The sequence below is a fragment of the Pelobates fuscus genome, chromosome 2 (assembly GCF_036172605.1).
Source record: "Pelobates fuscus isolate aPelFus1 chromosome 2, aPelFus1.pri, whole genome shotgun sequence".
NCBI lineage: Eukaryota > Metazoa > Chordata > Amphibia > Anura > Pelobatidae > Pelobates > Pelobates fuscus.
Genome location: NC_086318.1, coordinates 48,257,204 through 48,282,769, shown reverse-complemented (window position 1 = coordinate 48,282,769; position 25,566 = coordinate 48,257,204). Strand labels below are relative to the sequence as shown.

The window sequence follows — 25,566 nt, the reverse complement described above, 5'->3', positions numbered from 1 at the left end:
GATACAGAGAGAGGGCGCTGTACACTGCACCCCTGTGCTGTACACTGTACCCCTGTGTGTGCCATCTGGCTGGGGACTCCCAGGCTGGCAGTTATTGGAGACTCCTGGGCGAGGGTTCTGTATGAGGAAGTGCTGTATTCCCCTGGCAGGGCTGGAGGGGCAGGGCCGGCAGTGAGTGGCTCCAATCACGGTTCGGCCTCCTTCCCCTCCCCATGCAGCCTGTGTGCTCGGGAGGGACCCGCTGCAGCTGCACTGACACAGCGCTGGACCTGGCTGAGCCCATGCTGAGCCCAGCAGCCCAGGTAGGTGCCCTCCTGGGATGAGGGAGGTCGGGGTCCTTAGACTGGCTCTGTGCAATACATACTATCACTCCCATCACTCCAGCTGCACAGCCAGAGGATTCACTCAACTTTTACCGATCTCCAGAACCTGACTGCTCTGAACCTGGAGATAGTACTGGGTAATGCTGCAAACTCATCCCATGTCCTGCCTGCTGATTAGATAGCTAGACAGAGAGATAGAGGTAGATAGAGAGATAGAGGTAGATAGAGAGATAGAGGTAGATAGAGAGATAGAGGTAGATGTAGATAGAGAGATAGAGATAGATAGAAATATATATATAGAGAGAGAGAGAGAGAGAGAGACAGATAGAGAGATAGATAGATACAGAGTTATTCATATATCAGAGATAGACAGTATGAGTTATTAGATAAGTAGAATTATTCTTGTGCTAGTGATAAAATGAGTTACTAACATGTTATAGAGGTCGATATAAAGATTGACTTATGTATATGGCAGATGTAGATAAATAGCGTTAATCACTTGTTAAAGGTGATTAAAACGACAGATATATAGATGGATGGATAGAATTATTCATTTGATATAGTGTCTGCCTATATATCTTTTGTATAATATTGCTGTGTGTGAATTATTTATATATTAGAGGTAGTCAGAATGAGTTATTTAGGTTAGGGGTAGGTAGCGTTATTTATTTATATGTTAGAGGTAAGTAGTTAGAAAGAGTTATTTATAGGCTAGAGGTAGGTAGTTCTAATTAGCAATTTATGTTAGAGGTAGGAAGGCAGAATGAGTTATTGACATGTTAAAGGTAGGTTGGTAAAATAAGGTATCTATATTAGAGGTAGGTAGGCAGAATGAGTTATTTATGTTAGAGGTAGGTAGGCAGAATAGTTATTTAGAGGTAGGCAGTTAGAATGAGCTATTTATGTTAGAGGTATGTTGGCAGAATGAGTTGTTTATATGTTAGAGGTAGGTTGGTAGAATAGTTATTTAGAGGTAGGTTGGCAGAATAAGTTATTTATATTACAGGCAGGTAGGTAGGCATAATGAGTTATTTATATGTTAGAGGTAGGTAGGCGGAATGAGTTATTTATGTTAGAGGTAGGTTGGTAGAATAGTTATTTAGAGGTAGGTTGGCAGAATAAGTTATTTATATTACAGGCAGGTAGGTAGGCATAATGAGTTATTTATATGTTAGAGGTAGGTGGCTAAATAGAATCATATATGTTAGAGGTAGATTGGTAGACTGAGTGATTTATATGTTAGAGGTAGGTGGTTAGATATAATTATATATGTTGGAGGTAGATTAGTATACTGAGTTATTCATGTTAGAGGTAAATAAATAGTGTTGCCTGTTGTCACACTGTAATATTGTAAGATACATAGATACAACAGCTCATCTGTCTGTCTGTCAGTTTTGTTTATGTTTTGCTGTGTGTGTCTCTATATTTCACCCATAGGTATAGACAGACACTAGTAACATGGGGATGTTGTTATAGATTGCATTTAAAGGATTGTTTCTATATATTTCTAAGAATTATTTTATATTGTTAGCTGGTTATCTTGCAAACCAGGAAGGCTACTTTCTACATTTTTTTGCTAAAAGTTGTCACATGCTCTATTATAGGAATACTATAGCCAGTCTGATTATATTTGCATGCAGTCGGCAATATTAAAATATCAGTTGTTTGCATAGGCTCACTTATGAACTGACTTTAAGGTGGTTGTAACCAGTAGCCATGCTGACGAGCCACGTTCTGTTTCCTGGGAACATTTATGAAACTTATCTTTAGCTAAGAGAGTGTAAGGCGAGTTCCATTCTGGAAGAGGTGGTAGGGGGAAAAGCATAGTTAAGGAACGGGAAACTGCCTTGAAATGTCATAAGGCTGTGGGAAGATTGGATGGGTGAGATGGTTCTCATGTTTGTTTATGGAATGCCTTATAAGCAAATCAAGAGCTATTAATGTTCAATGTTTTCCTTTTGGACCATGAATCCCAATCTGTTACCAGTGCTAACAGTCATTTTTAGATTGTCAATGTCGATAATGGCTGATCTTTGACCCAGCAGCAATTTTAGACTGTATTTCCCATCATGCTAAGCCAGCCTAATAGTAACGTTAGCCATCCAGTACCCAGCACGTGGAGTTGATAAATACCGGTGCATCCCAAATTGTCTGTCTAGAGCCCAAATACTACATGCTTGTTTCTAACCACAGAGCAAGCATTTCCTGAAAACCTGGCCTGTTAGTGGTATATGAGGACAGGCGTTTGAACCACTGATGGGCACGCCAAGTACCAAATCATTGCTAAGGCTATTATATACTTTAACCCTTTCCTGGGAAGAGGATTGAGAGATGCATCAAATTACCATGCTCCATTTGTTTGGTACATATCCCAGATATCTCTCTAAATGTAACTATGTCTGTACCTCTCGACCAGTAAATTATAGTTTTTATGAATACGTGACCTTGGGTTTTGTTATTTTTTAAAATTTATTTTTAGAATGTTTTTTTTTTAATTTTTTTAATGTAACCCAATAATTCCTTTGATTACTGTCCTGCTGGCATTCTTTGTCAAACTGGTGGATGAATGGTTAATGCAATGCATTCAGAATGCAAGCAGGCAATGGATGGCTGCATTGCTGACTTCAGATTTAATTTAACGTGCTTCCTGCTGTTTATTAATAGACCCTACAGTTTATAATATGATATTGTACATTGCTATAGTATAGGTTGGTGTATAAATAAATAAAGGCCAATTGATACATTATCAAATATGAATAACAGGATTTACTTTTATTTGGCTATATATTATTCTGTCATACATCGCAGTCATACAACATATTATGTTTTATTAGTTATAAACTTTTCGCAGCGGCAGTGATTAAAAGGTTCTTGGTTTTTATTTCATTATCTAAATTAATAGAGGAGAATGAGGAGACTTTGGATTTCTCAATTTCTCAATTTACATCAAAATTACTGCAATGACATTCCTCCTGTAGCTAAGTTATTCAGTTAGCAAATTGTTGTAAAAAGTTGCACAAATACTAAAACGACTAGTTTTTTGGAGTTTGATAAGTATAAGTTTTTGGGTTTTTTGGGCAATATTTGACCTCTGTCGAAGGACTAACAGATTATTTACTAAAGTCTGCCAGACTTTGCTATCAGAGTAGAAAACCAAATCTGGGTCCATCTTGGGGGCATTCGGACAACAAAAGACAGACATTATTAGATTTACCAATGTTTGGATTCTGCAGTACAGCCACTGAATGACTGAGAATGTAGCCCAGATTTCAGCTCGTCTGGATGGAACGAAATCCTGGACTCTGGAATCGAGTAATAGAAACATGCAACTGAATGCTCAAATACAATAGTAATTAGACAGAACTGGCAGCTGGCAGCATTCACATTAGATCCAATTAAATTGCCACAATTTGGTTGGACTAAAGTTGCAGGCAGAAAGTTGCCAATTGAAAGGGAATCTATCATTACAGAAAAATATTAGCCCCATTTTGATAGCCCACTGCAGTGGAGAAAGTTAAATATTTTAAATGGCACATAGGGCCAGTTTAATTTTAGGGGTAAGCGTGGGGGTATGGCCAGGGGCAAGGATGTTCTGAGAAATTGTAGACGACTTACTAATAACAGTTTAACAATGTAATTTATTTACACATAGAGATTTCTAAACACATGTATCGTACGTTAAAGACACATCACAGTGTTATTGCAGTGGAGCTCTGTTATGCCCCTACAATATGAAGCTCCTAGAACAGAGAATTTGGATATTGTCATAAAATAGGGACTGCCCCTTCTAAATAGGGACACTTGGGAGGTATTCACCACAATGCCTAAAACTTGTTTATTTTGGTTGTAAGCGTTACTGTTATATTATCTGTATTATCTGTACAATACATTGATGTTATAGTATCAGTTTGTTTATATTATTTATTAACACCACATTTTTATTATTTATAAGTTTATGGTAGACACCGAATGATGCTGGAAGTTAGCACCAAATGGCACATAAGGAGATGTGCTGTTTTGACGAAATAATTGAATTTCAACTGGATTTAATAAATATGAGAATTGCAGATTTGGTTGGAATTCAGCCGTTTCAACCATAGTTATGTTTGCTGATCCAGATTACATGTGACTTTAAAGAATAACTCTCAAATATGTTATCTCTTTGAATAAATATACAGTATACGAATAACAGTCCTTTTGCATCTGGATTGTCTAGATAGCAAGTAATAGAATTTCTATTAAAAGTGTAGCCATTGTATTGTTTTATCTCAATGTAGTTTGTGATCTTTGCATTATGTACGTTATTACTGTAATCCATTAAGTTACCTGCAACTTGGTAGACATTTGACATGATGTTTCTCTCACTAGACCATGAGTACATGGTATGTGGTATTTAAAATTCTTGACCAAAACAGCTCAGCTGGAAAAAAGCTAAACTGGAGATTTTTTTCAATTTTAACACTTTTGGTGTCACATTGAAATTTCCTAACCATACACATTTACTAAAGTGTGGATTGTTTTAAATTTAAAGTGAAATTCTAATGTTAGGCCTGTCAGAGCCTCACAGGATAAAATAGCAAGATTGGAAAAATTATCTAAGTCAGCTATGTTTTTATTTAATCTTTTTTGGGCTGACGTTTTAAAGGGAAACTATAGTGCTAGCAATACAGAGTTGAATTCCTAGCACTATTGTACACTATAGTGCCCCCTCGTTCGTACACCCCTCGTTCGTGCATACCCCCTTCCCCCACAGTGCAGAAAGAGGCTCCCCCTCTGCTCCTCCTCCGACGTCAGCTGATGTAGGGGACCTAATGTACATGACCAGCGAGTATTTCGCTCACATTAGGACTACCCCATAGAAAAGCATCACTGCTTTCCTATGGGGGTTTAGCTGACGCTAGATGTCCTCATGCAGAGCGTAGACAGGCACTAGAGGTGGAGTTAACTCTGCAATGTAATTATTACAGTTTATCAATAAGTACAATTGCAGGGTTAAACTGACAGGGGAGCTGCACCCAGACCATTGCAATGAGCTAAAGTGTCCTTTAATTTCCCTACTTTTTATACTGTTAGGAATAATCATTTAAGCAGTGGTATTGCTTGGATCAAAACACACCCCGGTCTTGATCACAAAAATTATTTGGTGACCCCTGAACCAAGCCCCACCTCTGGATCCTCCTCAATTTGACTGCTTAACACACCTTGACACACTCACTGTTACTTACAGACACACACACAGATACACATACAAACGCTTAGACACAGACGGGCAGACATGCACACTCAAGCACTAGCAGACACACACAGACAGGCACTCACACACAAGCATACACAGGCACAGATAGGCACAAGAACGGACAGCTACACGCAGGCAGATACAGACACACACAGACACTCACATACACAGACACAGACATATACAAAGAGGTTCAAATAGGTCCACACAGACATAGATAGACACAGGCAAAGACAGTGTGGAGGATGTAGTTTGTGTAGGGGATGTATTATGAGATAGTGGCTGTAGTATGTGGAGGAGGTGGGTCTTAAACTTATATATATAAATTTTTTTTATTAATTTTTTAAATTATAATTTATTTATTTTTACTTAAAATAAAAAAAACTGTTAATACCCCCATCCCTCTGATTACTTTGGGGCAGAGAGGGGGGACATCACACCATTCCCTGATGGTCCAGTGTGGAGATGAACTGAAAAGAAATTGCCAAAATTAGGCAAACTGACATGTCATGGTAAATTCTTTAACTCAGCGCGAGTTACAGACTTTCGTACTAATATGGCTGCTCTCTAAAGTGCAATTAGTGGGGAATTCAACGTAAATATCAAATTGGAGGACAAAACAGCATCATTGTAATAAATCGCTGACTTCGTCTTAAATGTGAAATTTCCACTGTAGTGAATAACTCTGCTAGTGTTTTATACTATTAATATTTATTTATTTAACTATTTATTACTCAATTTTTGAGTTTGGCTCTTAACCAATAAAGTGCTGTGCTATGTACTAGACGCCCCACTGTTTTGCAAGGTGAACCTGATTACAAGACGAGCCGTTTTACAATCCTAATTGCAATTTTTTTTATATAGAGCTGACATATTCCACAGCGCTGTACAACAGTAAACACAACAAACATTTAATTCTAGCAAAACATGTATGACACACAGGAAGAGTCGGTGAGGTAGATTCTGCCCAATCGGGTTTGCAGTCTAAAGGTTGCACTAATGGTTATACACAATAGTTTCAGTAGCGAAAGTGTCTGCTGTGCACACCATTGTAACGTAAAGGTTGAATCATATACTGATTTGTTTATTTATTTGTTTTGCTCAATGCTGTTACAAGGTCACTTTGTATTCAACACACAGGTCCCCTAAAAGGAACATTAAATTGAAAGAGTGTTAAAGAAAAAGCGAGCCTAGCACAGTCTCCCCCCCCAGCTGGCTTTTCTTCTGATGAATAAGGTGCATATTTGTCCTGAAGATGAACCTTGATGCATGGCTGGCTAAATGTTCTGTGATCTGACTGTCCGCAAAGCCCGCAGCACGTTTTGTTACTGGGGTGGCTTACGATCCTTTAATTCCTGATTCCCGAGGGAGCTGTGGGGTGTAAGGCTGTAGAGGATGCCCTGATTGTTATTCAGAGTTTGTTCCTGTGAACCGTATTGTTTCTATGATGATGTGACAGATTAGACGCTTTGCGTGCCGGATTCATATTCACATTATGTTCCGTTGCAGAGTCCTGCTGTATGAACTGTAGAAATAAAGAGGAGAAGAAATGCGACAAAGTCATCTTTATTTCTTAAAATACTAACAAATTAACAAGCTGGTCCTCAAGCACAACCCAGCTGCCTTATTGAAGTAGTGTAGATGCATTGCTCATAGTAGGGATGGTCTGAGTGCGGTGGCATGTCCTGTGCATTGGCAGTGAGGCTGGCTGGCTTGCAGAACTAAGAGACTATTCTTTTTTGGAAATCACACATCAAGAGTGAAGCAGATTGTGTCAGTGGCATAAACATAAAGGGAATCAACACAGTAAAGGAGGAGACTATATTTAAAAGAAGAAAAACTACCACAACAAGAGGACATAATCTTAAATTAGAGGGACAGAGGTTTAAAAATCATATCAGGAAGTATTACTTTACTGAGAGGGTAGTGGATGCATGGAATAGCCTTCCAGCTGAAGTGGTAGAGGTTAACACAGTAAAGGAGTTTAAGTATGCGTGGGATAGGCATAAGGCTATCCTAATTATAAGATAAGGCCAGGGACTAGTGTTGTCGCAAACCCGAAATTTTCGGTTCGCGAACGGCGAACGCGAACTTCCGCAAATGTTCGCGAACCGACGAACAGCGCGAACCGCCATTGACTTCAATGGGCAGGCGAATTTTAAAAACAACAGGGACTCTTTCTGGCCACAATAGTGATGGAAAAGTTGTTTCAAGGGGACTAACACCTGGACTGTGGCATGCCAGAGGGGGATCCATGGCAAAACTCCCATGGAAAATTGCACAGTTGATGCAGAGTCTGTTTTTAATCCATAAAGGGCAGAAATCGCCTAACATTGACACCTGTCCTCAAAGCCCAGCCCTGATACACACTGACACAGAGCAGAATAGAGACTGTTCCCCCTACATAGGGTCACTTGGCAGATATGGATTGACACCTGTCCTCAAAACCCCTGATACACACTGACACAGAGCAGAATAGAGACTGTTCCCTGTCCACAGAGACCATGATACACACTGACACAGAGCAGAATAGAGACTGTTCACCGTCCACAGAGACCATGATACACACTGACACAGAGCAGAATAGGGACTGTTCCCCCTACATAGGGTCACTTGGCAGATATGGATTGACACCTGTCCTCAAAACCCCTGATACACACTGACACAGAGCAGAATAGAGACTGTTCCCTGTCCACAGAGACCATGATACACACTGACACAGAGCAGAATAGGGACTGTTCCCCCTACATAGGGTCACTTGGCAGATATGGATTGACACCTGTCCTCAAAACCCCTGATACACACTGACACAGAGCAGAATAGGGACTGTTCCCCCTACATAGGGTCACTTGGCAGATATGGATTGACACCTATCCTAATGATCCCTGATACACACTGACACAGAGCAGAATAGAGACTGTTCCCCCTACATAGGGTCACTTGGCAGATATGGATTGACACCTGTCCTCAAAACCCATGATACACACTGACACAGAGCAGAATAGAGACTGTTCCCTGTCCACAGAGACCATGATACACACTGACACAGAGCAGAATAGAGACTGTTCACCGTCCACAGAGACCATGATACACACTGACACAGAGCAGAATAGGGACTGTTCCCCCTACATAGGGTCACTTGGCAGATATGGATTGACACCTGTCCTCAAAACCCCTGATACACACTGACACAGAGCAGAATAGAGACTGTTCCCTGTCCACAGAGACCATGATACACACTGACACAGAGCAGAATAGGGACTGTTCCCCCTACATAGGGTCACTTGGCAGATATGGATTGACACCTGTCCTCAAAACCCCTGATACACACTGACACAGAGCAGAATAGGGACTGTTCCCCCTACATAGGGTAACTTGGCAGATATGGATTGACACCTATCCTAATGATCCCTGATACACACTGACACAGAGCAGAATAGAGACTGTTCCCCCTACATAGGGTCACTTGGCAGATATGGATTGACACCTGTCCTCAAAACCCCTGATACACACTGACACAGAGCAGAATAGAGACTGTTCCCCCTACATAGGGTCACTTGGCAGATATGGATTGACACCTGTCCTCAAAACCCCTGATACACACTGACACAGAGCAGAATAGAGACTGTTCCCCCTACATAGGGTCACTTGGCAGATATGGATTGACACCTGTCCTCAAAACCCCTGATACACACTGACACAGAGCAGAATATGGACTGTTCCCCCTACATAGGGTCACTTGGCAGATATGGATTGACACCTATCCTAATGATCCCTGATACACACTGACACAGAGCAGAATAGAGACTGTTCCCCCTACATAGGGTCACTTGGCAGATATGGATTGACACCTGTCCTCAAAACCCCTGATACACACTGACACAGAGCAGAATAGAGACTGTTCCCCCTACATAGGGTCACTTGGCAGATATGGATTGACACCTGTCCTCAAAACCCCTGATACACACTGACACAGAGCAGAATAGAGACTGTTCCCCCTACATAGGGCCACTTGGCAGATATGGATTGACACCTGTCCTCAAAACCCCTGATACACACTGACACAGAGCAGAATAGGGACTGTTCCCCCTACATAGGGTCACTTGGCAGATATGGATTGACACCTATCCTAATGATCCCTGATACACACTGACACAGAGCAGAATAGAGACTGTTCCCCCTACATAGGGTCACTTGGCAGATATGGATTGACACCTGTCCTCAAAACCCCTGATACACACTGACACAGAGCAGAATAGAGACTGTTCCCCCTACATAGGGTCACTTGGCAGATATGGATTGACACCTGTCCTCAAAACCCCTGATACACACTGACACAGAGCAGAATAGGGACTGTTCCCCCTACATAGGGTCACTTGGCAGATATGGATTGACACCTATCCTAATGATCCCTGATACACACTGACACAGAGCAGAATAGAGACTGTTCCCCCTACATAGGGTCACTTGGCAGATATGGATTGACACCTATCCTAATGATCCCTGATACACACTGACACAGAGCAGAATAGAGACTGTTCCCCCTACATAGGGTCACTTGGCAGATATGGATTGACACCTGTCCTCAAAACCCCTGATACACACTGACACAGAGCAGAATAGGGACTGTTCCCCCTACATAGGGTCACTTGGCAGATATGGATTGACACCTATCCTAATGATCCCTGATACACACTGACACAGAGCAGAATAGAGACTGTTCCCCCTACATAGGGTCACTTGGCAGATATGGATTGACACCTGTCCTCAAAACCCCTGATACACACTGACACAGAGCAGAATAGAGACTGTTCCCCCTACATAGGGTCACTTGGCAGATATGGATTGACACCTGTCCTCAAAACCCCTGATACACACTGACACAGAGCAGAATAGAGACTGTTCCCCCTACATAGGGTCACTTGGCAGATATGGATTGACACCTGTCCTCAAAACCCCTGATACACACTGACACAGAGCAGAATAGAGACTGTTCCCCCTACATAGGGTCACTTGGCAGATATGGATTGACACCTGTCCTCAAAACCCCTGATACACACTGACACAGAGCAGAATAGGGACTGTTCACCGTCCACAGAGACCATGATACACACTGACACAGAGCAGAATAGGGACTGTTCCCCCTACATAGGGTCACTTGGCAGATATGGATTGACACCTGTCCTCAAAACCCCTGATACACACTGACACAGAGCAGAATAGAGACTGTTCCCTGTCCACAGAGACCATGATACACACTGACACAGAGCAGAATAGGGACTGTTACCCCTACATAGGGTCACTTGGCAGATATGGATTGACAAATCCCTGACAAACAGCTACCACATGCAAGGAAGGCAGCAGGGGCGCAAATTACCCACTCCCGACGCGAGAAGGTAGTGACGACAAATAACAATACAGGACTCTTTAGAGGCCCTGTAATTGTAATCAGTCCACTTGAAATCCTTTAACTTTGATCAATTGGAGTGAAGTCTGGTGCAGAGCCACTGACCCATGCGCAGGGCCAGCCTTAGGCCTTTGGGCGCCCTGTGCAAGAAATCTTCACCCTGTCACACCCATGTGCAAGAAATCTTCACCCTGTCACACACACACACACAGGCAGACAGCCATACACACGCACACACACAACTGCGACTGACTAGGTTTGTCACCTCCTCAAAAGGACGCATGAGCCTACAGGCATTGCGCATGAGCGTCCAGTAACGTGGCAAAAAAATTCCCAGCTCCCCAGAGGCTGTCCTAGCACCCCGGTCATACAAATATTCATTAACAGCTTTTTCTTGTTGGAGCAGGCGGTCGAACATTAGGAGTGTTGAATTCCAACGTGTAGGGCTGTCGCAAATCAAGCGCCTCACTGGCATGTTGTTTCGCCGCTGGATATCGGCAAAGTGAGCCATGGCCGTGTAGGAACGCCTGAAATGGCCACACACCTTCCTGGCCTGCTTCAGGACGTCCTGTAAGCCTGTGTACTTATGCACAAAGCGTTGTACGATCAGATTACACACATGTGCCATGCACGGCACATGTGTCAACTTGCCCAACTTCAATGCCGCTATCAAATTTTTTCCGTTGTCACACACCACTTTGCCGATATCCAGTTGCTGCGGAGTCAGCCACTTTTCCACCTGTGCGTTCAGGGCGGACAGGAGTGCTTGTCCGGTGTGACTCTCTGCTTTCAAGCAAGTCAAACCCAAGACGGCGTGGCACTGCCGTATCCGGGATGTGGAATAGTACCTGGGGAGCTGGGGGGGTGCCGTTGATGTGGAGCAAGAAGCAGCGGCACAAGAGGACTCAGCCGAGGAGGTTATGGAAGAGGATGGAGTAGGAGGAGTAGAGGAGGTGGCAGCAGGACTGCCTGCAATTCGTGGCGGTGTCACCAACTCCTCTGCAATGCCACGCATTCCTTGCTTGTCAGCCGTCAGCAGGTTTACCCAATGCGCAGTGTAGGTGATATACCTGCCCTGACCATGCTTTGCAGACCAGGTATCAGTGGTCAGATGGACCCTTGCCCCAACACTGTGTGCCAGACATGCCATGACTTGCTTTTGCACAATCGAGTACAAGTTGGGGATTGCCTTTTGTGAAAAGAAATTCCGGCCGGGTACCTTCCACTGCGGTGTCCCAATAGCTACAAATTTTTTGAACGCCTCAAACTCAACCAGATTGTATGGTAAAAGCTGGCGGGCTAATAGTTCGGACAAGCCAGCTGTCAGACGCTGGGCAAGGGGGTGACTTGGTGACATTGGCTTCTTACGCTCAAACATGTCCTTGACAGACACATGACTGTGGGCAGATGAGCGGGAACTGCTCAAGGCGGGAGACGGAGTGGCGGATGGTTGAGAGGGGGCAAGAAGGACAGCAGTGGTTGACGTGGCTGAAGATGCTGGACCAGGAGGAGGATGGCGGCTTAGAGTAGGCGTGCTGCTTGTACTCATGTGTTGATCCCATAGGCGTTTGTGATGTGAGATCATGTGCCTACGCAAAGCAGTTGTACCTAGGTGGGTGTTGGACCTCCCACGACTCAGTTTCCTTTGGCACAGGTTGCAAATGGCATCGCTGTTGTCAGAGGCAGACACACAAAAAAAATGCCACACTGCTGAGCTCTGCAATGACGGCATTCTGGTGGTGGACACAGCATGCGTTGATTGGCGTGCTGTCGGGCTGACCCCGGGTGCCGATGCATGCTGTCTGACTGTGCCACTAGCTCCTTGCGACGACCCCCCCTGCTTCCAACTCGTCTCCTCCTCCTCTCTGTCTCCCCATCTGAACTTTCGCCCTGTTCTTCTTCTTGCCGAGCAGGAAACCCACGTGACATCCATGGACGCATCGTCATCATCAACCGCTTCGCTTGTATCTGACAACTCAGAAAAGGAAGCAGCAGCGGGTACAACATCATCATCATCACACCGTACCTCCATGTGTTTAATGCTGCCTGCCTGAGACATATCCCTGTTATCTACATCCTCTAGCAATAATGGTTGCGCATCACTCATTTCTTCAAACGGGTGTGTGAATAACTCCTCTGACATACCAAGTAAAGCGGCTGTGGTGCTAGTTTTGGTGGTGGCGGCAGGCGGGTGAGTGCTATCTTGAGAGGTGCCTGAAGCTAAGCTGGAGGAGGATGGTGCGTCAAGGTTCCGAGCGGAGGCTGTACAAGATTGGGTGTCCTGTGTTAGCCAGTCAACTAAGTCCTCAGAACTTTTCAAGTTCAGGGTACGTGGCTTCTGAAAACTGGGCATTATTCTAGGGCAAAAGGGAATCACAGCACCACGACCACGATGGCCCCTGCGGGGTGGCCTGCCTCTGCCTGTCATTTTTTTGGGGATTAGTGGTACTATGCGTGCAAGCTACTGTGAGACCAGATATGATTGGCAATGTGCACTGGAACAGTTCTGCAGAGCACACGCTGACTGACAGAGCCGCTTGAAGACAAGTAACTGCTATTCAATCTATAACAGTGAAAAACAAATTTTGGTTTTAAAAGCACGCTATAGAGACACCAGATATGATTGGCAATGTGCACTGGAACAGTTCTGCAGAGCACACACTGTAGGCCTGAGACACCCGCTTGAAGACAAGTAACTGCTATTCAATCTATAACAGTGAAAAACAAATTTTGGTTTTAAAAGCACGCTATAGAGACACCAGATATGATTGGCAATGTGCACTGGAACAGTTCTGCAGAGCACACACTGTAGGCCTGAGACACCCGCTTGAAGACAAGTGTGACGAACCCTGCTGCATAGACCTGTATTGCTGGGTCGTCTGTTTTCATTGGATTCGTGGATTTCCTGTCCGTACGCTGTTGTTCGTATGTTTCCTAAAGTACCGATTGGAACTACCGAACATCGGCCACCCAGGAGAGGAGTGTGCGGCTCATTAACACCTTGACCACAAATTAGAACGTTGTGGTTAACCGCAAACACCTCTCCATTCCATTTCGTACGGGTGGTCGTCGTTCGTATGCCGAACACGAGGCGGCGGCCATTTTGGACACGAGGCGAATCAGCGGTGTTCGGTGCAAAACCCATGGATCTAAAATCGGACTCTTTATCTACCGAACACCGCTGGAGACGGCCGTCTCCCCTTCTATTCCCTTGGAGGCATACGAACACTGTTCCGTTCGGGAGTTTCTTTCATCCGTATGAACTTACCCAGATAGCCGTCCCATGGAGTCATTCGTATACCGAAGGACTTATGAGAGACTTTGACTCCATGGCGATTGGACTGTGTACATCGGACCTGAGCGCTATTCGGTAGGAATATGCCCTCAGATCCAGGCTATCTGGGGATACGTGACACGAACACTTTATATTCGGTACTTCTGATTTTATGTATTTTATTGCATTTTTTGTGTTTGAGTTTAAGATGGCGATGGTTCCTATCCTCTGAGTTAATTAGGTTTCTCTCTAATTATCTCCAGGATAGGAAGAGATGTATTGTGGGTAAAATGGGAAGGGCTTGTGTTATAGCCACTGTGATTGGCTACCGTTTAATATATTTTTCAGTCTTCCACCAGGTCCCCTAGGGGAGTGTCTACCTGGTGGAGACCTGCATAAATACTGGGCAGGTAGCCCCCATTAAACACATTCTGCTTGACCTTCAAAACGGAGCTTTGTCTCGTTTGTGGAGGGATTGACTATTGGGACAGCGCTTTCGTTTATTTCTAGCTGTGGAAGGATTTCGGATGGATTGCTGATCGGGAGTTACCGCATTCGTATGCTCCGTTCGGGAGTTTTATGATCGGTTATACTGGAATTGCATTTCTGGAGAAAGGGGATTATCGACTAAACGGCGGCTTCACTCTCCAGGCGGTGAGTGTCGTAACAACAAGTAACTGCTATTCAATCTATAACAGTGAAAAACAAATTTTGGTTTTAAAAGCACGCTATAGAGACACCAAATATGATTGGCAACTGTCAAAGCACGCTGGAACAGGTCTACAGAGCACACGCTGAAGTAGGCCTGACGCTTGCAGACAACTAACTGATCTTCTATTACAGTGAAAAAAAATGATTTCTTTAAAATCTAAAGCTTAAGCTATTGTTAAAACAGATATGAGTGGTGGCACTGACTGTGCAAATGGGCAAGGGATCCAACCTGACACAGAAGCTGGCAGGCAGGCAACTGCTCTTCTATTACAGTGAAAACAAATTATTTATTTTAAATGTAAAGCTTAACCAATTGTTAAAACAGATATGAGTGGTGGCACTGGGCAAGTAGGCACAGTATCCAATGTGAACCTCACACAGAAGCTGGCAGGCAGGCAACTGCTCTTCTATTACAGTGGAAACAAAATTTTGGTTGTAAAAGCACGCTATAGAGACACCAGATATGAGTGGCAACTGTCAAAGCACGCTGGCACAGGTCTGCAGAGCACACGCTGAAGTAGGCCTGACACCCAGACGCTTGCAGACAACTAACTGCTCTTCTATTACAGTGAAAAAAAAAAATTTATTTTAAATGTAAAGCTTAACCAATTGTTAAAACAGATATGAGTGGTGGCACTGGGCAAGTAGGCACAGTATCCAATGTGAACCTCACACAGAAGCTGGCAGGCAGGCAACTGCTCTTCTATTACAGTGGAAACTAAATTTTGGTTGTAAAAGCACGCTATAGAGACACAAGATATGAGTGGCAACTGTCAAAGCACGCTGGCAGGGTTGTGCAGGGCACACGCTGAAGGAAGGCCTGACAGAGCCGCTTGAAGGACACTGACTGTTTGCTATTAGCTTACACTGGAAACCTTTTTTCTTTGTAAAAGCACGCTAAAGAGACACCAGATATGATTGGCAACTGTCAAAGCACGCTGGCACAGGTCTGCAGAGCACACGCTGAAGTAGGCCTGACACCCAGACGCTTGCAGACAACTAACTGCTCTTCTATTACAGTGAAAAAAAAATATTTATTTTAAATGTAAAGCTTAACCAATTGTTAAAACAGATATGAGTGGTGGCACTGGGCAAGTAGGCACAGTATCCAATGTGAACCTCACACAGAAGCTGGCAGGCAGGCAACTGCTCTTCTATTACAGTGGAAACGAAATTTTGGTTGTAAAAGCACGCTATAGAGACACAAGATATGAGTGGCAACTGTCAAAGCATGCTGGTACAGGTCTGCAGAGCACACGCTGAAGTAGGCCTGACACCCAGACGCTTGCAGACAACTAACTGCTCTTCTATTACAGTGAAAAAAAAATATTTATTTTAAATGTAAAGCTTAACCAATTGTTAAAACAGATATGAGTGGTGGCACTGGGCAAGTAGGCACAGTATCCAATGTGAACCTCACACAGAAGCTGGCAGGCAGGCAACTGCTCTTCTATTACAGTGGAAACGAAATTTTGGTTGTAAAAGCACGCTATAGAGACACAAGATATGAGTGGCAACTGTCAAAGCATGCTGGTACAGGTCTGCAGAGCACACGCTGAAGTAGGCCTGACACCCAGACGCTTGCAGACAACTAACTGCTCTTCTATTACAGTGAAAAAAAAATATTTATTTTAAATGTAAAGCTTAACCAATTGTTAAAACAGATATGAGTGGTGGCACTGGGCAAGTAGGCACAGTATCCAATGTGAACCTCACACAGAAGCTGGCAGGCAGGCAACTGCTCTTCTATTACAGTGGAAACAATATTTTGGTTGTAAAAGCACGCTATAGAGACACAAGATATGAGTGGCAACTGTCAAAGCAGGCTGGCAGGGTTGTGCAGGGCACACGCTGAAGGAAGGCCTGACAGAGCCGCTTGAAGGACACTGACTGTCTGCTATTAGCTTACACTGGAAACCTTTTTTCTTTGTAAAAGCACGCTAAAGAGACACCAGATATGATTGGCAACTGTCAAAGCACGCTGGCACAGGTCTGCAGAGCACACGCTGAAGTAGGCCTGACACCCAGATGCTTGCAGACAACTAACTGATCTTCTATTACAGTGAAAAAAAATGATTTCTTTAAAATGTAAAGCTTAACCAATTGTTAAAACAGATATGAGTGGTGGCACTGGGCAAGTAGGCACAGTATCCAATGTGAACCTCACACAGAAGCTGGCAGGCAGGCAACTGCTCTTCTATTACAGTGGAAACTAAATTTTGGTTGTAAAAGCACGCTATAGAGACACAAGATATGAGTGGCAACTGTCAAAGCACGCTGGCAGGGTTGTGCAGGGCACACGCTGAAGGAAGGCCTGACAGAGCCGCTTGAAGGACACTGACTGTTTGCTATTAGCTTACACTGGAAACCTTTTTTCTTTGTAAAAGCACGCTAAAGAGACACCAGATATGATTGGCAACTGTCAAAGCACGCTGGCACAGGTCTGCAGAGAACACGCTGAAGTAGGCCTGACACCCAGACGCTTGCAGACAACTAACTGCTCTTCTATTACAGTGAAAAAAAATATTTATTTTAAATGTAAAGCTTAACCAATTGTTAAAACAGATATGAGTGGTGGCACTGGGCAAGTAGGCACAGTATCCAATGTGAACCTCACACAGAAGCTGGCAGGCAGGCAACTGCTCTTCTATTACAGTGGAAACAAAATTTTGGTTGTAAAAGCACGCTATAGAGACACAAGATATGAGTGGCAACTGTCAAAGCACGCTGGCACAGGTCTGCAGAGCACACGCTGAAGTAGGCCTGACACCCAGACGCTTGCAGACAACTAACTGCTCTTCTATTACAGTGAAAAAAAAATATTTATTTTAAATGTAAAGCTTAACCAATTGTTAAAACAGATATGAGTGGTGGCACTGGGCAAGTAGGCACAGTATCCAATGTGAACCTCACACAGAAGCTGGCAGGCAGGCAACTGCTCTTCTATTACAGTGGAAACAATATTTTGGTTGTAAAAGCACGCTATAGAGACACAAGATATGAGTGGCAACTGTCAAAGCAGGCTGGCAGGGTTGTGCAGGGCACACGCTGAAGGAAGGCCTGACAGAGCCGCTTGAAGGACACTGACTGTCTGCTATTAGCTTACACTGGAAACCTTTTTTCTTTGTAAAAGCACGCTAAAGAGACACCAGATATGATTGGCAACTGTCAAAGCACGCTGGCACAGGTCTGCAGAGCACACGCTGAAGTAGGCCTGACACCCAGATGCTTGCAGACAACTAACTGATCTTCTATTACAGTGAAAAAAAATGATTTCTTTAAAATCTAAAGCTTAACCAATTGTTAAAACAGATATGAGTGGTGGCACTGACTGTGCAAATGGGCAAGGCATCCAACCTGACACAGAAGCTGGCAGGCAGGCAACTGCTCTTCTATTACAGTGAAAAAAATATTTATTTTTAATCTAAAGCTTAACCAATTGTTAAAACAGATATGAGTGGTGGCACTGGGCTAGTGGGCACAGTATCCAATGTGAACCTCACACAGAAGCTGGCAGGCAGGCAACTGCTCTTCTATTACAGTGAAAAAAAATATTTATTTAAAATCTAAAGCTTAACCAATTGTTAAAACAGATATGAGTGGTGGCACTGACTGTGCAAATGGGCAAGGCATCCAACCTGACACAGAAGCTGGCAGGCAGGCAACTGCTCTTCTATTACAGTGAAAAACATTATTTATAAAAAATCTAAAGCTTAACCAATTGTTAAAACAGATATGAGTGGTGGCACTGACTGTGCAAATGGGCAAGGCATCCAACCTGACACAGAAGCTGGCAGGCAGGCAACTGCTCTTCTATTACAGTGAAAAAAATTATTTATTTTAAATCTAAAGCTTAACCAATTGTTAAAACAGATATGAGTGGTAGCACTGGGCAAGTGGGCACAGTATCCAATGTGAACCTCACACAGAAGCTGGCAGGCAGGCAACTGCTCTTCTATTACAGTGAAAAAAAATATTTATTTTAAATGTAAAGCTTAACCTATTGTTAAAACAGATATGAGTGGTGGCACTGGGCAAGTAGGCACAGTATCCAATGTGAACCTCACACAGAAGCTGGCAGGCAGGCACCTGCAATTACATTACACAGGAAAAAAAAAAAAAAAAAAGCAGCCTGATGTTATAGCCCTAAAAAGGACTTTTTGGGGTGCTGTCCTTACAGCAGAGATCAGATGAGTCCTTCAGGATTGTAGTGGACACTGAATACCCTAGCCTAGCTATCAATTTCCCTATCTAATCAGCAGCAGCTAAACTTTCCCTCCTCTCACTAAGCATGCATCTTCCGAATGAATCGAAAATGGATGCTGGGAGAGAGGTTGGAGGGTGTGGAAGGGAGGGAGTGCTGCTGATTGGCTGTAATGTGTCTGCTGACCGAGAGGCACAGGGTCAAAGTTTGCCCAATGATGACGAATAGGGGGCGGATCGAACTGCGCATGTGTCCGCCCGCCGTGGCGAACGCGAACACGCTAATTTCGCCGGGAACTGTTCGCCAGCGGACAGTTCGGTACATCACTACCAGGGACTAATGAAAGTATTTAGAAAATTGGGCAGACTAGATGGGCCGAATGGTTCTTATCTGCCGTCACAGATTTCATGTATATTAATGTTTGTACAAGCTCATGCATTAAAATATTTCAAATGGACAAACTAGGGATACTTTAATTTTAGGGGTGTAAGTAGAGGTGTGGCTAGGGGCATGGCTATTCTTAGGAATTTTAGGTAACTTTAATAACAATTTATGCAAATAGTATATGATTTAGAATAGGAACTTTGTATCTTGTGCACACAGACTGATTTCTAGACCTATTTCTGAGTCTTATTGCTGTGTAGCTCTGGTACAAATTCAGACCCACTAAGAATACTGAGCTTTTAGAAAAGGCCCAAAAATAAGGACTGTCCCTGCTCTGCCACTGTTATAACTGGATGCGGAACGAGAGAGAGGGCGCTGCTGGGATCGCTCTGTACTAATTGCTCGCGCACCCAGTACTGATGGTGTGAGCCGCGATGTGATATCACCTCAGCCCCAGCATTAGTACAGAGCTGGGCAATCAGTACAGAAAGATACCAGTAGCTACCCATTGGACCCCAGGGATGAGAATCAACTACAGCTCCCTTTCAAGGTAGTAAAATAAAATAAAAATGAATAGTTTTTTTTTTTTAGTAAAGTGAGAATTCAAAGTAAATTTCAAATTTAAGATCAAAATAGCTGAATTGACTCTTTTTCTGTTAATTTTAAATTCTCTTTTTTAATGAATAAACCTAATAGTTCGTGTATATGAGTCTGTGTGTGTATGAATGTTTGTGCCTGTGTATATGTGTATGTTTGTGTGGATAGCAATGTACGCTGATCTGCCACGATGATAAAACCACCTGCCTAATATTGTGTAGGTCTTCCCATAGTGCGTGCTGCTGCCATCTCTGCCCCAGGTAAATGATGCACCGGGCCATCCACTTGATTCATCAGACCAGGCAACCTTCTTCCATTGGTTCCCATTGAAGTTGGTTTCGATGGTTGAGAGGGGTCATTGGGCACTTGGTCCCCAGCAACGAGCGATGCTCGACACCTTTCTATCATGGCCAGCATTAAATTTTTCAGCAATTTTAGCTACAGTAGCTCTTCTGTGTGATCGGACCAGATGGGCTAGCCTTCTCTCCCCATGTGCATCTGTGAGCCATGGGCGCCCATAACCCCGATTCCGGTTCACCGGTTGTCCTTCCTTGCACCACTTTTGGTAGGTACTAACCAATGCATACCGAGAACACTCCACAAGACTTGCCATTTTGGAGATGCTTTGTCCCAGTCATCTAGCCATGACTATGTGGCCCTTTTCATAGTTAATTTCGCTTGCTCATTTTTCCTGCTTCCACAACGTGAAATTCAAGAACTGACTGTTCACTTGCTGCCCAATATATCCCACGCCATAACAGGTGCCATTGTAACAATATAATCAATTTTAATCACTTTACCTATCAGTGGTTTTAATGTTGTGGCTGATCAGTGTATGAGTGTATGTGTATATACTGTGTGTATATATGAATGTGAGCAAATGCTTGTAATTTCCTCAACAGAAGGGTGTTTGTTTAAATTTCTTTGGGGGTGCAGACTTAGAAAAAATAAAATAAAATTTACAGTGGTTGTAGGGGGTGCTAAAATATAGATCCAACCCGAATATATGATATCTCTGTTTATATTACCCTCAAAGGAGTAATGTGATTGCTTGCACGCTAAATATACCATTACAGGTATCATCCTTACTCCTTTTTCTTGATTGCAAACTGCACACAGACTTTTTTTTTAAGTTTGGGGAATTTACTATGTTTTTTACAAAGTTATTGGGTATGTTTTGTAATAGTCACAATAACCAAATAACACATTGACCACTCCTGGATCGATTTACAAACATTACTAAGATACATTTAGTGCCATGAAATTAAAGTGCAATTATTTTGATAAAGACAAATTATAAAAAAGTACGATTTTGAAAACACGGTTACATCACAGTTAAGGACGCAAATTGCTTAATACATTTTTGTTACATCTACAATGATTACATTTCTAATTTACCAAATTCATCCAAAAATATATATTTAGGTTTAATTTCCTGACGAGTGAATTGTGACATATTAACAAAAAAACTGAATTTCAGAATTGAGGCTAATCTAGACAAGGTGGTATTATACATGAGCTGGTAATTCAGATATATTATCAGCTAATTGGGCCTAAAATTTGAATTTTAGTTTTCAATTCAACATACATCTCTGTTTAGCAATGAATCCCTCAGAGTTGTTCAACTCGAGCTGTATAATGAGATTGTGTAAGCCCTGGGGTGTAGAAAGATTCAAATGTACAAATTCTCCGCAGCACTTACAACATGACCGAATCGTCATTGACCCTTTGGACTCCCTGTGTCAATTCGGCTTTTTTCTAAAAGATGAAATACTGATTTGCTAAAAAGGACTGTTGTGATTAGAATGGCACGTTCGTGGGGTACAAGCAATTGAAGAATAATACAAAAACCTTCCTCAGTTTGTGATACTTAAATGTATAGTTTAAATGTATACAACTTAACAACGCTTTAATAATTTAAAGAGTGCACTTGTATATGAGCTGGTTATTATTGTATACATATTTTTTTGCAGTAAAAGCTTTTTAGCAGGCTGCTGGTAAGTAATACATAGGGGAAGATTTATAAGTGTTGCAAACTGAAATGGAATCCGGAGGAACATTCCGTGATCGCCATGGTGACTTCTCCATTTGTTCTAGAACTTTCTGTTTGCTTCTAAATCTCCCCAGCATTATAAATCTCTCCTACATTATGATTGGCTGTAACGACAACTGTAATTTGTTTATATTTGAAAAAAAAAACAGAAAAAACTGACATGCAAATCATTTATTTAAATAATTTCAAGGTCAGTAAAATATGGATTTAACTGACAAACAGTTTTGTATTGTCAGATTCTTTGTAAATTCTTTATTTTGACGTTCAGGTGAGTACAGAAACACATACATACACCACAACAGCGTACATGCGCGTAGTAACAAGTCAAATAATGGTACTGATAATAAGCATTATTGTCTTTTGACCATCTGACATGCATCAAGCATCATTACAGCAGTCCATCCATGGGAAGTATTGTCAGATTCAATCTCTTTAGAAACTTTGCAGTTTTGAATATATGTTTTGTATAAACACGGTATTCGCAGAATTTGTAGGCTCCACCGGTGATTTTAAGTTTGCCACCTGTATTTTGATTACTCCTTGCAAGCAAACATGTCAGTTTATTTAAATAATATTATTTACTTATTTTGCGTTATTTCGTATTTATTTTTTAACATGTTTAATTGTGTGTTATTTTGTATTATTTATATTGCAGACTGTAATTTGCAAGTGTGATGTTATGGCAAATTTAAAGGTACTGTCCAAACACCACAACAATATTTAGCCCTTGTGTAGGTGCTGGTAAAATGAGGTCCCATGTCCCTGTCTTCCTTCACACAGTTGCTTATTACATTGCAGTGATAAGCCCATCCCCTTCACCGAGCAACATCACAAGGCAGCTAGTGTTTCTGATACCGGAGAAACTGACGGAAGCGAAGCACAGAGAGATGGACACAGGTTTCTTCAGGAAGGAAGAGATTCTTTATTGGATCACCGATCGGGACTCAGAGGGACTAACGTCACCAAAATACAGCAAGTTCTGAGCCCCGGACAATAGTGCAGGCTCCTTATATAGGCACATAACTCCTCCCATATTAAGCTCCACCCGCACATTCTCTTAACCAATCAACACAAATAAGAATTAACTTCCTGTTTGACCGCATGGCTTGTCCAGCACAATGGAGGAGGGGAAAACTATATCCTGTATTCTTGCACATGCTCCGTACACTACTGATCGTATCTTGCCTCGTGCAACCAACTGATCGATACGTCAGCATATGCACGTACACATGCCACGTGGTAATCTCGGCCTACTAAATTTATTTTTTTACCGAGATTCCACCACATTCCCCCCTTTGATGCCTCTTGATATTTCACAATTACTTGAGGCATCACTTAACCTTAGTTTGCATACACCGCAAGTTACCTTGAACCAGACCAGACTTATCTTATGATGTGAATCTTCAACACTCATCTTCCTGCATTGGTTCTCCCTGATCTAGAGCCTCATATTTATAAATTGCCATTATCTGTGCAGCAGCCTTCCTCTCTGCTATATTTTCTATCAGACTTTGCACAGACCTAACTACTAAGGGTATAAGACACGGCAGGAGTAGACACAACCTTAAAATCAGTAGGACTCCACCTACCACTGCCTTAAGCCCTCCAAACCACTCATACCAGCTACCAAACCAACTACTTGGATTGTACCCTTTCCATACCTGAGTAGGCACATGCGCTAGTTTAACCATATGGCTAGTAAGCTCAGCTATTGCTTGCCCTTCGTCATCTATTTGAAGACAGCAATTGCTCAGGTTAAACTTCCCACATACACCTCCCTCTACTGCCAAAAGGTAATCCAAGGCTAATCTATTTTGCTAGACTGCTGTCCTCATCCTGGTATTATGCTTCGCTAGAAGATTGAGCGCTTGTGATGTCTCGTTAGGGATAATCTCAACCACCGCCTGTAATCTTATAATGCGGTTGAGCATATAAATAGGGGTTCTATAACCAAAGGTACCATCTTCTGCCCACGTGGCTGGCCCATAATAATCTATAATACGCTGGGGAGGCCATTCATTATCTTCCCAGGCGCCTATCTCTATGGGTCCCCTTTTCTTCCTATGATTCACATCATACACTTTAACACCTAAAGTCTCACCTGTTTCAATAGGTAACAAGAAGAAGGATGGTTTGAGCATACCCAACACACATGCCCCTTCCCAGTCCTGTGGCAACTCCGAATAGGCTTTCTTACCACAGATCCAGTACAAATTTGCTGGGGCTCTCCAGGTAGATGTGATGGATAGGTCAAACCACACATCCTTTAAATTGGCGTATCTAGCAAACGGGTTAGATGGTTCTGAGACATTTGAGGCCGACCACCAAGTTGTATTCTTTGTATCATCATCATAAGCTTTTTGCCCTAGACAAGTTAATTCTCCTACAGAAGTATTATACATCATTCCTTTCCTTGCTATGCAAACATAACCTATGATGGAGGTCTTTAATCTCCACTCAGATTTACCTCTAACACTCATATGATAATCGGCTTGTGTAGATATTAGTTGGTCAACTGCCTCAGAACCGGACATTACCTCCTTTGCTTCCCAAGGCCATTGGTCTCCCATGTTAGTACCTCCACACACATAGCAGTTGGTAACATTAAGACTACCGGCAATACTTTCGGCTAAATCAATGAACAGGTTTTTAGCATTATGGGGGATCTTATTATCTATACTCATCTCTTCATAAAAGGAATGGTATACTTGATGAGTTTGGGAGGATACCGTATCAGTCTCTATCCCTATAAACAATACTGTCCCAGGATCTAAACCCGTCCCATATATTTGAAACCCAAATAAATTACCATATGTATCTAAGAACTTGTCGGGGTTATTTATAAGTATATGGACTGGATTACATTCCATAGACTTACAATATGGGCTGGTAGGCAACTTAGTCACAATCATGTCCTTGTCTACTGTCTGTCCCCAAGTTGCCCACCCCACACAAGACCAATATGGGCAAAAGTTATAATCTCTATTTGGGCATCTAGGACTCACATATTTATTTTTATTACTGGGACAAATATATTTATCTTTAGACCCATACGTCCTCTCCCATCTAAGATCCCCACATACATTCCACGGCTTTCTACCACTTGATATCGCCTTACACGCATCAAATAGCAGAATACCCGAAGAATGTACGGATTCTAACACCGTCTTATTAATTAGGGTCCCCTGAGGATCTCCATTCCTGAGAGTCAACCAAATTGTACGAGGTTGATACTCCGGACTGAAGCACTTAGGTTCTCCTACTCCTAAATGGCACACGCTATATTCTATATTAAGGTATCTACATCTGGATACATCTCCTTTACACTCGTATTGTGAATGCCAAATTAGGGTTTGGGAAATATGGTTACCTGTTCT

The 25,566-nt window shown here is 42.7% G+C and overlaps 1 protein-coding gene across 5 annotated transcripts in view; it reads left to right on the top strand.

Moving 5' to 3' along the window:
- Positions 1 to 207: 207 nt before the first annotated feature.
- Positions 208 to 25,566, top strand: part of KCNS3 (potassium voltage-gated channel modifier subfamily S member 3) — a 131,055-nt gene continuing 105,696 nt past the window's right edge. For 2 of the 5 annotated variants that reach the window (XM_063442135.1, XM_063442130.1), the window contains exon 1: positions 208 to 302. The gene's annotated coding sequence lies outside the window, so the exon portion shown is untranslated. Of the gene's footprint in view, positions 303 to 323; positions 461 to 22,865; positions 22,884 to 25,566 lie in introns of those variants that run through there. The other 3 variants (XM_063442133.1, XM_063442131.1, XM_063442134.1) reach the window with 3 other exon arrangements.